Source organism: Procambarus clarkii, chromosome 41 (genome assembly GCF_040958095.1).
Source record: "Procambarus clarkii isolate CNS0578487 chromosome 41, FALCON_Pclarkii_2.0, whole genome shotgun sequence".
In the NCBI taxonomy this organism is placed as follows: Eukaryota; Metazoa; Arthropoda; class Malacostraca; order Decapoda; family Cambaridae; genus Procambarus; species Procambarus clarkii.
Window position 1 is genome coordinate 35,456,724 of NC_091190.1, and position 11,855 is coordinate 35,468,578.

Below are 11,855 nucleotides of genomic sequence, written 5' to 3' on the forward strand. Positions count from 1 at the left end.
ACATTTTGAGTCAAATCAATTATGTTGAATTAAATAAATATATGTATTTAAGAGAGAATGTTTTTTTCTGCTCAAGGGGTGTGGGGGGGGGGGGGAGCAGACGCTTGGACCTAGCCTCATCCAGCGTTGAAGGGTGAGTAATGTTGGCTATGCGCCCAGAGTGGGAGCGTCGGGGTCTATCTCCTCTACTCCCATTAAAAAGGACTCGGCATCAATGACCCTTTCCAAATATATCGGGGAGAGATGGTTGTCTGGGTCTATAGAACTTCTTCACTCCACCCTTCCTTGGAAAATATATATATATATGTCGCACCGCACTATTTTCGCCTAAAATGCAGAGTGATTTTCGAAATTTTCAAATATTTCTTTCCAAATTGGTTTATTCCAAATAATATTATATAATATTTAGTACACGAATTACTGACTTATGTTTGGTTAACCTAATAAGAACATTTCTTATGTTCTTAATATAATATTACTATATTATATTAAGATAATATAGTTCTTAATATAATATATTATATTCTTAATATAATATTAATATATCTTATTAATAAAGAACATGAAATATTTCTTAGTTATGTTAATTTAGGTTATGATAGGTTAGGTAAGTTTGGTCGTATATCTATGTTAGTTTCAAATTAAAAATACGTTTAATCATATAAAAAATAATGGAAAGCTATATTATTTTATAAGATCTTTAGGAAAACCTCTGCTTATTAGACAAACCAGGGTTTGCATAGTAGTAGTGCATTCTGGCTATTAGGTACAATATATAGTAGTAGTAGGCATCCATCAGTCTCAGAAGACTATGGTGTTGCGCTCTGGTCTGGAGAGGCCTCGCGAGGGCACAAAGCCAGGGTAGGTTAATACGGAGGAGAAGCTGTTACCCAGGCAGCAGGTCCCCCCTCTCCACGGCGCCAAAAGTCTCCAATGGAAAGGCAAACGCCAATGCGATTGGTTCCAGCGCCGTCGCAGGAACTGTGAGTTCCAGGGATGACCTCGAAGTTGGTGAAAAAAGGCACAGGGACTCCAAACCCGGAGACCGCCGTGTTCGGGGCCGGAGAAGAACCACCCCCAGCAAGGGCAAGAACGACCCCAGCCTCCTGAAGCAGAGCTGGGCCGCACGACCCTGGGGAGGTGGACGTCCCGGTCCCGCACCTACGGGTTCCAGACAGAGATCGTCACAACCCTCTTTCACCGGAGGCCGGCCTCCTTCAAGAAAAATTAGAAGGAAGAGTGATAATTATTAAATACAACAATTATTATTATAATAAATATAAAAATATTATTATATATAATTATTATTATAATAAATACTATAATAATAATATAAATAATTAATAATTATCACACAATAGTTAGTTTAGGTTATTTATTATGCACCCCATACCCATCTTGTGGGTGGTAGTGGAAAGGGTTACAGAGGCACATAATGGGCTCAGGGACTGAACCCCACAATTCATTTAGCTAAGCAAGTTACAATCTTGATGAGCTAGTTACAAAATTCAATATAAGTCGTCACATCAACAATGGGTTCGAGATCGACCACAAGTACAGGTTCTGAATTAAGCAACTGTCCCACAATACAACCTCCTCCCCCCCACCAATCTATGGTTCATCCAATAAAATCACAATATATATATATATCTCACACCCCAGAAGTGACTCGAACCCATACTGCCAGGAGCACTCTGCAACTGTACATCTGCAATGCATGATAATAGGAACAAAAACAGGCAGGGCCCTCGTGTGTTATGTTGCCCTCGTGTGTTGTGTGGCCCTTGTTGTGTTGTGTGGCCCTCGTGTGTTGTGTGGCCCTTGTTGTGTGGCCCTCGTGTGTTGTGTGGCCCTCGTGTGTTATGTTGCCCTCGTGTGTTATGTGGCCCTCGTGTGTTGTGTGGCCCTCGTGTGTTGTGTGGCCCTTGTTGTGTTGTGTGGCCCTCGTGTGTTGTGTGGCCCTCGTGTGTTGTGTGGCCCTTGTGTGTTGTGTTACCCTCGTGTGTTGTGTGGCCCTTGTGTGTTGTGTGGTCCTTGTGTGTTGTGTGGCCCTTGTGTGTTGTGTGGTCCTTGTGAGTTGTGTGGCCCTTGTGTGTTGTGTGGTCCTTGTGTGTTGTGTGGCCCTCGTGTGTTGTGTGGTCCTTGTGTGTTGTGTGGCCCTCGTGTGTTGTGTTACCCTCGTGTGTTGTGTTACCCTTGTGTGTTGTGTGGCCCTTGTGTGTTGTGTGGTCCTTGTGTGTTGTGTGGCCCTTGTGTGTTGTGTTACCCTTGTGTGTTGTGTGGCCCTTGTGTGTTGTGTTACCCTTGTGTGTTGTGTGGCCCTTGTGTGTTGTGTGGTCCTTGTGTGTTGTGTGGCCCTTGTGTGTTGTGTTACCCTTGTGTGTTGTGTGGCCCTTGTGTGTTGTGTGGTCCTTGTGTGTTGTGTGGCCCTTGTGTGTTGTGTGGTCCTTGTGTGTTGTGTGGCCCTTGTGTGTTGTGTGGTCCTTGTGTGTTGTGTGGCCCTTGTGTGTTGTGTGGTCCTTGTGTGTTGTGTGGCCCTCGTGTGTTGTGTGGTCCTTGTGTGTTGTGTGGCCCTCGTGTGTTGTGTGGCCCTTGTGTGTTGTGTGGCCCTCGTGTGTTGTGTTACCCTTGTGTGTTGTGTGGCCCTTGTGTGTTGTGTGGTCCTTGTGTGTTGTGTGGTCCTTGTGTGTTGTGTGGCCCTTGTGTGTTGTGTGGTCCTTGTGTGTTGTGTGGTCCTTGTGTGTTGTGTGGCCCTCGTGTGTTGTGTGGCCCTTGTGTGTTGTGTGGCCCTTGTGTGTTGTGTGGCCCTTGTGTGTTGTGTGGTCCTTGTGTGTTGTGTTACCCTCGTGTGTTGTGTTACCCTTGTGTGTTGTGTGGCCCTTGTGTGTTGTGTGGTCCTTGTGTGTTGTGTGGCCCTTGTGTGTTGTGTGGCCCTTGTGTGTTGTGTGGCCCTTGTGTGTTGTGTGGTCCTTGTGTGTTGTGTTACCCTCGTGTGTTGTGTTACCCTTGTGTGTTGTGTGGCCCTTGTGTGTTGTGTGGCCCTTGTGTGTTGTGTGGCCCTTGTGTGTTGTGTGGTCCTTGTGTGTTGTGTGGTCCTTGAGTGTTTGTGTGGCAGGGCCACACAAACACTCAACAAACAAGCGCGCATCGGAACATGCAGGAACCGGGAACAAAAACCCGCCCCCCCCCCCCCACACACACACACAACCGCACCCCATGCACATCCAAGTACACAACCGGATACAACCTCACAACACATAGCAAACAAAATAAATTACTGGACAGGAGAACAAACCTCAACGGGAGGCGAATATTTCTCAGGAAACTTATACAGAGGATATTTGTGCTTATAGGCCTCCCATATCAAATACTCCATGTCAGTAGGGGAACGATTCCCCTGCTTCCGGGGCCGCATAAACTCTGGAATCACTAAATCAAAAACGGCAGAAACGAAAACGGCGGCTCCCGGAGGTGGTCGACAGAAGTCGCATAACAAAGAGGGGCAAGGTAAACCACCTCCTCCGCCAGATAGTGGTCTTTTTTTGTTTTGGTAGGGACGCGAGTCTTTATTTTCCTCGGCGTCACCCCTTCTATATAGGAACCACCGTGAAAGCGGAAGAAACCGAAGTAGAGTACGTAGACCGCCTAGACGGTCCCGCCGCCGGATGCGCAAGAGAAGAAGGCCTTTTTCAACACCACTACCAGATCACCACGCTCACCACGAACCTCATCAAGGGGGAACCATCCCCACGAAGAACCGGAACCATCCGACGCGGGCGACGCACCCGAAGCAAGATCCACAGGCACCACACCAAAAGGGAAGTCCGAGACACTGTCACCGGCAGCCGCAGGCACGTGTACGTCACCACCACCGTAGAATGTGACGCAACCGGAAGGAACCACTTCGCCATCGCCGGAAGATCCAGAGTCGTCCAAATCTCCCACATCAGCCCAGGCAGAAGATCGCCGGGAACGCTTGGACTCTGGCCGCACATCATCAGATCTGGAGGCCGACCCAGAGACACGGGCGTCACAAGCCGGGCGAACCAACACCCTCCGCAGGACGGCAGAATCCTCAACCACATGGGGTACCAGGCCGAGCACAATAGAAGACCCCTGTATCCACCCCAGCCGGGACACACGTCGAGGGCACAGGGACATGCTCAACAGTTGGAGAGGACGAAGACGACGTACAGAGATCCACGGGAAGACCCACGGGACCATCAGGGACACCAACGGAAGCAGGCAGAACATGCAGCTGATGCCTTTGAACATTCGAAGACACCATAACGCTAGGAAGGGGGGCCACCACAGCAGATGCGTCGGGCGCCACAGGGGGGGCCCCCAGCAGCCAATGGGACGGCCACATCCCCACCCAATGAATCCTCCTCCACAGGGAGCGGTGGAAAATCCTCCTCACAGAAGAGATTCACGGGGACGACGGCAGCCTCAGAACACCCGGCAGCCTGATGCCCCAGCAGGCCACATCAAAAACTTATCCGCGGTTGTCGGGAATAATACACCAAAACATAATATCCGAGGAGCCGGACGGAGGACGGAATTCCGCCCGCAGGCGCATCCCCAGGGTCCGAATGTTCATTCACAAACACTGGACCTTTCCCAAGGAAAGCTTGTGCAGCCTCACACTGACGACAGCTCCAAACCTCCCGAAGTAACGCCATAGGAGGTCCTCGGGAAACTCCAAGGGCGCCCCATGAACACTGACGTACGTCAATGCACCACTTCGATCGGAAATCTCCACAGTGCCGGCACCACCCGGCAGGGGCAAGGATCACCCCTCGAAGCGCTGGAGAAACGCACGATACTCTGCGTCCCCCACAAATTTGACAATCATGCGATGAGTTCAACACCGTAAATCACATCCACGGGCACACGGAGCATGTCAGACATTACAAGTTCAACCTCCGGGTACCCGGCATGGCCAGAAAATTCCAGGCTTACAGAGTGCACACGCACAACAGGGGGAAGAGATCCCCCCATTAGGAGCGTCACCGACGAATACCCAGGCACCACTTGACGACAAATGCAGGGAGGACAGGAACACCCACACCCCCTGGCGACCAAAGCGACAAGCCACGCTCTGCGTATTAGTGGCTTTAGGCATAGTATAAACTGAATAAATAGTTATGGAAACTATCTAGAAATCCAACATTCTGTTTGCAACTCATCTTGTATGTATGTTACCTGAATAAACATTTAATTATTATTTATATTAATAAGTATAAAAGATACAATAAATTTCCCAATCTACATTTGTTTTTATTCTGAATATCTTAAGTTATTTCATAAGATACAAATCTTCCGAATTAGTTTGGGTAATAACACCAGGAAATAATAAACAATATGGATTATTGATACAAATATATTTACTATTGTTTACAATTTAAACTAACAGCATTACAAAAATAGATTAATTAATTGCATACACGCACATACTTCCACAACTAATGACAAACACACATAATATCATAAGTAATGACAACTACACACACACACTTTCATAAGTAATGAAAACAAACATACAGTACTTTCATAAGTGTTATGTATCAATAATACTTGATTCTGACATTTTTCATGATAAAGCATTAATGTTCCTAAATTCCTTCCTCAGTTATTGTGAGATTAACATTACGTCCTTTTTGTTTTCGTTGAGTATTGTTTGCGTTAACTGTAGCGTGCCTGTATGTTGTATTTTTTGACGCTATTGCATGTTTATTCATGTGGGGAGAGACAGTGGCGTCTCGTGGGAGGGGAATGTACAGGGAAATCTACTCTGTACATATACGGAGTAGTCATTGATTCACGCATTGTATCCAACATAGCGTCACTGATTCACCCCAGTAATTATTCAGTGTTCTTGTGTGTACATGTATTTTAATTACACCTTAGTTATGTTTAATGTATATTACGGTATTTATAAATATGTTCATAAGTATTACTCGCTGCAGATAGCAGCGTATCTAAAAATATTCATTTGGGCCTTAATTGGTAATATGTTGACGCCACGCCCATGCTACTGGACATTTGGCAGCCAGTAGCATGGGTGGAGTTATCCGAGGGAGACCTGGATCATAAGATAAGTCAAAAGGTGCCTGTTTAGTTCAGTTAACATAGTTACTTGCCTGGTTAGACCATTATTTGCTTACCCATATATTCTTATATCGGGTAAGTTAGTGATCAGTGCCTATAGATATTATCTAAACTTATTATTAAATATATTTAAATGAGAATATATCTGGTGATTCTTGGCTACCTGTGTGTATTTATTTGATGTCTGTTTCATTGTTATCCCTTCATGAAGTATATTGATGTGTTTGTAAAGCAGTCGTTTCTTTAATCAAATAATAAATGTGGCAAGGCCACATTTATTATTTAATTATTGCGACTGCAAGACACATGAACCTTACCCATAACAATAAGTAATGACAAACACACACATACTTTCATAAGTAATGACAACATACACATACTTTCATAAGTAATGACAAATAAAAGAGAATCTTAAAGCTTTGTGGTTTCGTCAAAAGCCTCATTGGTGTAACACTGAGGATCTTGACCACGTTGATCTCTGGGTTCAACGAGGACTCGCAGATCATGGTCTCCCAGTCGGACTGTGAAGCCAGCTTCAGAGACACTATTGTTGGAGTTCAAGTGGTTAGCTTCGTGGTTGTTGAGGGACACGACGGGTGAGAGGTGGGATGGGACTGGTCCTGCACGACTCCAGTATACAAGATGCCCAGGGACTGGAGCTGGGTCCTGGGAATTAGTCAAGCCAAATTCTTCCGGGGCAGACATGTTGGGTGGAAGATCTGGAAAATAACGGATTAGATGAACAGTGGAAAATGTTGATAACAAAACTATATGAATTTCTATGATGCATTTCATTAATATCAAATAAATAAACATCACACACAAAACTTTAAAAGCAACTTAGTTGACAACTTACTAGAATTCTTTGTGTTCTGAGTGTTTACGGATCCATCGTACTGGCTCTCCAGCCAAGCGTCAGCTGGGTAGGCTGGTTCCCCGTGCTTCTAGATGTCCATTCCTGGCGTACAGATATTGTTAGAGATATAGAACATATACAATGTATAATGAATGCGTTCATAACACTGAACATATAACAATTATACAATACAAAAGTGAAAACTTTATGTATTATCTTCACTTGCCTGCAATTTCCATTTCTGGAGGCACCCTCAAGACGCCGAGTAGCCTGAGGGAACCAAACATAAGCAAACAAAGACCACCAGACCAGGCCACTATGGCCAGCGCCCCCACTATGTTCCAGGCGAGGACCTCCGCGCTGCCTCCGTACACAATGCCACCATCCTGGAAGAGGGCCACAGCAACCAGCCCCCACAACCCACCTCCCATGTGCACAGCCACAGCATCAAGTGGGTCGTCAACTGTGGAAAAAATATTAATTAACTTTATACTCACAACCTCAACAGTCCCAATATGCACGTACACCTCCCAATAATATAAAATTTTATAAATATTATTATTTAAGTATATGCCATCTACAGAACATAACGTTAAAGTTAAAATATTTCAAACTCAAGTTAGATAAAGCTGGCTACTTGTTGCCTTCTTGAGACAAAGTTAAGAAAACTGAGCGGTGAGAGAAGCAGTGACGTACCATTCAACTTGGGCAGAAGGGTGTGGATGGCGAGGAACACTGATCCACCCACTGTACCAATGACACAGGCACTCCACGGCCGCACAACGTTGCACCCGGCACTGATTGACACCTGTCATGGAAATATGTCCTTAAGCATTGGATAAACAAACTCACAGACATATTGATAAGAAATTAGTTATATTATCATAATACTAAGTTAAGTTTAAATCAAACGTCTATCAATGAAAATTTACAGCGAGCAGAGTCCATCATACTAGCACTAATGGACTCCCGGCCACACAGTGCTGAGCGGTACTTACCATGCCAGCGAGAGAACCATTAAGAGCCATTAGGAAGGACCAGGTGGACTCCCTCCCACACAGCACAGAACGGTACACCAAGAGCACAGCGATGCCTCCTGAAGACGCCGAAATCACAGTGTTAAAGACAGCCTTGGCAATGGCTACAGCATCACCCTCGTGGCTGATGGACGCTTGGGACCCTCCGTTGAAGGCCAGGAACCCGAAGAGCAGGATGAAGCCTCCCAGAGCTGCCAGCTGGAAGTTCAAACACAAGTTTACACCTCCACCTTGACGTGTAATATTTCTATTAAACATGATATTCCCCTAAAAATTATATATTGCTTCATGACTTCATATACTAACACATTACTAATGCTCTATGAACATACCGGCACAGAGTGTCCACGTATCTCCTTGCCCTTGGGTCCGAAGCGACCAATTCTGGGCCCAAGAATTACAGCCCCAACAAGAGCTGCCACGCCCCCTGTGAGGTGGACGACGCCGGAGCCACCGAAGTCCTGGTAGTGTTGAGTCTTGAGCCAGCCAACGTCTGACCAGGTCCAGTGTGACACCACAGGGTACACCACAGCTGTACAAACACAAACATTATCATAAACCGGTACATCACAGCTGTTGCAACACAAACATTATAATCCGGTACACCACAGCTGTATTTAATAATGTATCTATTAATTCCGCGGGAAATGTATTTAATATTGATTGAATTGCCCTTTTAATTGAGAAGTAAATCATAATGTTGTAAATCATAATTATAATGCTCAGTGTTAGGCTATTATTGTATAATTAAAATTTTATAAATGACGCCAGTGAGTAAAGTTATTGATTTATTGACCACCGAATAGTGTAAAGTACCCCGCTAAATTTGAAACATACTTTACAGAGAGAAAGAGGCTTCACACCCACCTGACAGCACGGTCGTGTAGATGAGATAAGCATTGAAGGCACACCGCTCAGCCATCGACCCCGAGATGATGGTGGAGGCTGTGGTGGCGATGACGAACTGGAAGAACCAGAAGGCCAGGTGCTCGTCCAACAGCCCGTACGACGCCCAGTATGCTGTACCAGAGAAGCTGTTCCCGCCTCCAAACGCCAGCGGGAACCCCACCAGCCAGTACGCTATGCCACCAATGACTGGGGAGAGTAACAGGGCAGATAGTTAGTACAGGGTGGGGACGATTGTGGAATTCATATCATTATTACTACGTGAGGCTTGGTGGGAGGAAGTCGGTTAAATACAGAGAACAATTTAGTATATAACACCAGCAGATGGAAAAACAAAACCAGAAAATTACAGGAATACAAGAGTCGGCAAAGTTATATACATTAAGAGCGTACTTTAGCTATGAGATAGGAATAAAAAAATCATGTACTGGTTCACAGGACATAAGCCAGATACGATAACAAATAACGAAGGTGTTTGATAACTTACAGACATCGAGCATGTTCTTGAGAAGGATGTTGGTGGTGTTCTTGGACCTTACGGAGCCTGCCTCAAGGAATGCGAACCCGGTCTGCAAGACTGAAAAATAAAGCAATGTCAAAAGTACAAATACATAATTTTAAGTATAATAAAACAAAATCCAGAGATTATTGTACTATTATATAAATATTTGATCAACATACAAAATGTGAAATGGATTCTATACCCATTTAAGTTTAAATACTTGAAAACGAGAGAAAACACAGATTCTGGTACTTACTGAATATGAGGATGCCGAACACAATGAGGAAGAGGGTGTCCAGGTCCTTCTGCAGGATGGACAGTTCTCGGGACATTGGCGTCGGGTTCTCGCCAGACATTAGTAAACTAATATTGTGTCCGGCATCCATATTAGTTGCTGGCAACGAGACTTCCAGATCTCTCAAATTGTAGCTTACAAATTATTAATAAAATAAACTTTTAAACTAAATTAACGCGTCGTATGTTCCAGCAGAAATGATGTGCAGCCCCACATGAAGCCTATACCTATCTATATACCTATACCTATACACTGCATATCTTCTTGATTGATTGATGAAGATTAAGCCACCCAAAAGGTGGCACGGGCATGAATAGCCCGTAAGTGGTGGCCCTTTTTAAGCCATTACCAGTATCAAGAGCTGATACTGGAGATCTGTGGAGGTGCGAATGCACCCTGCATGACGGGAGATGTCTCCCTTGTGAATGTGTTAAGATGAAGATGAAGCCACCCAAAAGGTGGCACGGGCATGAATAGCTCGTAAGTGGTGGCCCTTTTGAGCCATCACCAGTATCAATAGATGATACTGGAGACCTGTGGAGGTGCGACTGCACCCTGCGTGACGGGAGATGTTTCCCGGACCAAATGGTGGTCAAACACGATTGATTGATTGATGAAGATTAAGCCACCCAAGAGGTGGCACGGGCATGAATAGCCCGTAAGTGGTGGCCATTTCGAGCCATTACCAGTATCAAAAGATGATACTGGAGATCTGTGGAGGCGCAACTGCACCCTGCGTGACGGGAGATGTCTCCCGGACCAAGTGGTGACCAAATGGTGTATCTTCTTGATTGATTGATTGATGAAGATTAAGCCACCCAAAAGGTGGCACGGGCATGAATAGCCCGTAAGTGGTGGCCATTTTAAGCCATTACCAGTATCAAGAGCTGATACTGGAGATCTGTGGAGGTGCGAATGCACCCTGCATGATGGGAGATGTCTCCCTTGTGAATGTGCTAAGATGAAGATGAAGCCACCCAAAAGGTGGCACGGGCATGAATTGGTAAGTGGTGGCCCTTTTGAGCCATCACCAGTATCAATAGATGATACTGCAGATCTGTGGAGGTGCGACTACACCCTGCGTGACGGGAGATTTCTCCCGTTTGAATGTGTTAAAATGAAGATGAAGCCACCCAAAAGGTGGCACGGGCATGAATAGCTCGTAAGTGGTGGCCCTTTTGAGCCATCACCAGTATCAAGAGCTGATACTGGAGATCTGTGGAGGTGCAAGTGCACTCTGCGTGACGGGAGATGTCTCCCATGAATGTGTCCAAGATGACGATTAAGCCATCCAAAAGGTGGCACGGGCATGAATAGCCCGTAGGTGGTGGCCCTTTTGAGCCATTACCAGTATCAAGAGCTGATACTGGAGATCTGTGGAGGTGCAACTGCACCCTGCGTGACGGGAGATGTCTCCCGGACCAAGTGTGTGGAGTGTGCTTCTTGATTGATTGATAAAGATTAAGCCACCCAAGAGGTGGCACGGGCATGAATAGCAAAATCTTCTTGATGATTGATTGATAAAGTTTAAGCCACCCAAAAGGTGGCACGGGCATGAATAGCCCGTAAGTGGTGGCGCTTTTTAGCCATTACCAGTATCAAGAGCTGATACTGGAGATCTGTGGAGGTGCAAATGCACCCTGCGTGACGGGAGATGTCTCCCTTGTGAATGTGTTTAAGATGAAGATGAAGCCACCCAAAAGGTGGCACGGGCATGAATAGCTCGTAAGTGGTGGCCCTTTTTGAGCCATCACCAGTATCAAGAGCTGATACTGGAGATCTGTGGAGGTGCAAATGCACCCTGCGTGACGGGAGATGTCTCCCTTGTGAATGTGTTTAAGATGAAGATGAAGCCACCCAAAAGGTGGCACGGGCATGAATAGCTCGTAAGTGGTGGCCCTTTTGAGCCATCACCAGTATCAAGAGCTGATACTGGAGATCTGTGGAGGCGCGACTGCACCCTGCGTGACGGGAGATGTCTCCCTTGTGAATGTGTTGATGAAGATGATGAAGATGAAGCCACCCAAACGGTGGCACGGGCATGATTAGCTCGTAAGTGGTGGCCCTTTTGAGCCATCACCAGTATCAATAGATGATACTGGAGATCTGTGGAGGCGCGACTGCACCCTGCGTGACGGGAGATGTCTC

The 11,855-nt window shown here is 45.8% G+C and overlaps 1 pseudogene; it reads right to left on the reverse strand.

Annotated features, from left to right (window-relative positions):
• Positions 1 to 6,522: 6,522 nt before the first annotated feature.
• On the reverse strand, positions 6,523 to 9,798 carry LOC138373251 (putative ammonium transporter 1; annotated as a pseudogene).
• Between the last annotated feature and the right edge of the window lie 2,057 nt (positions 9,799 to 11,855).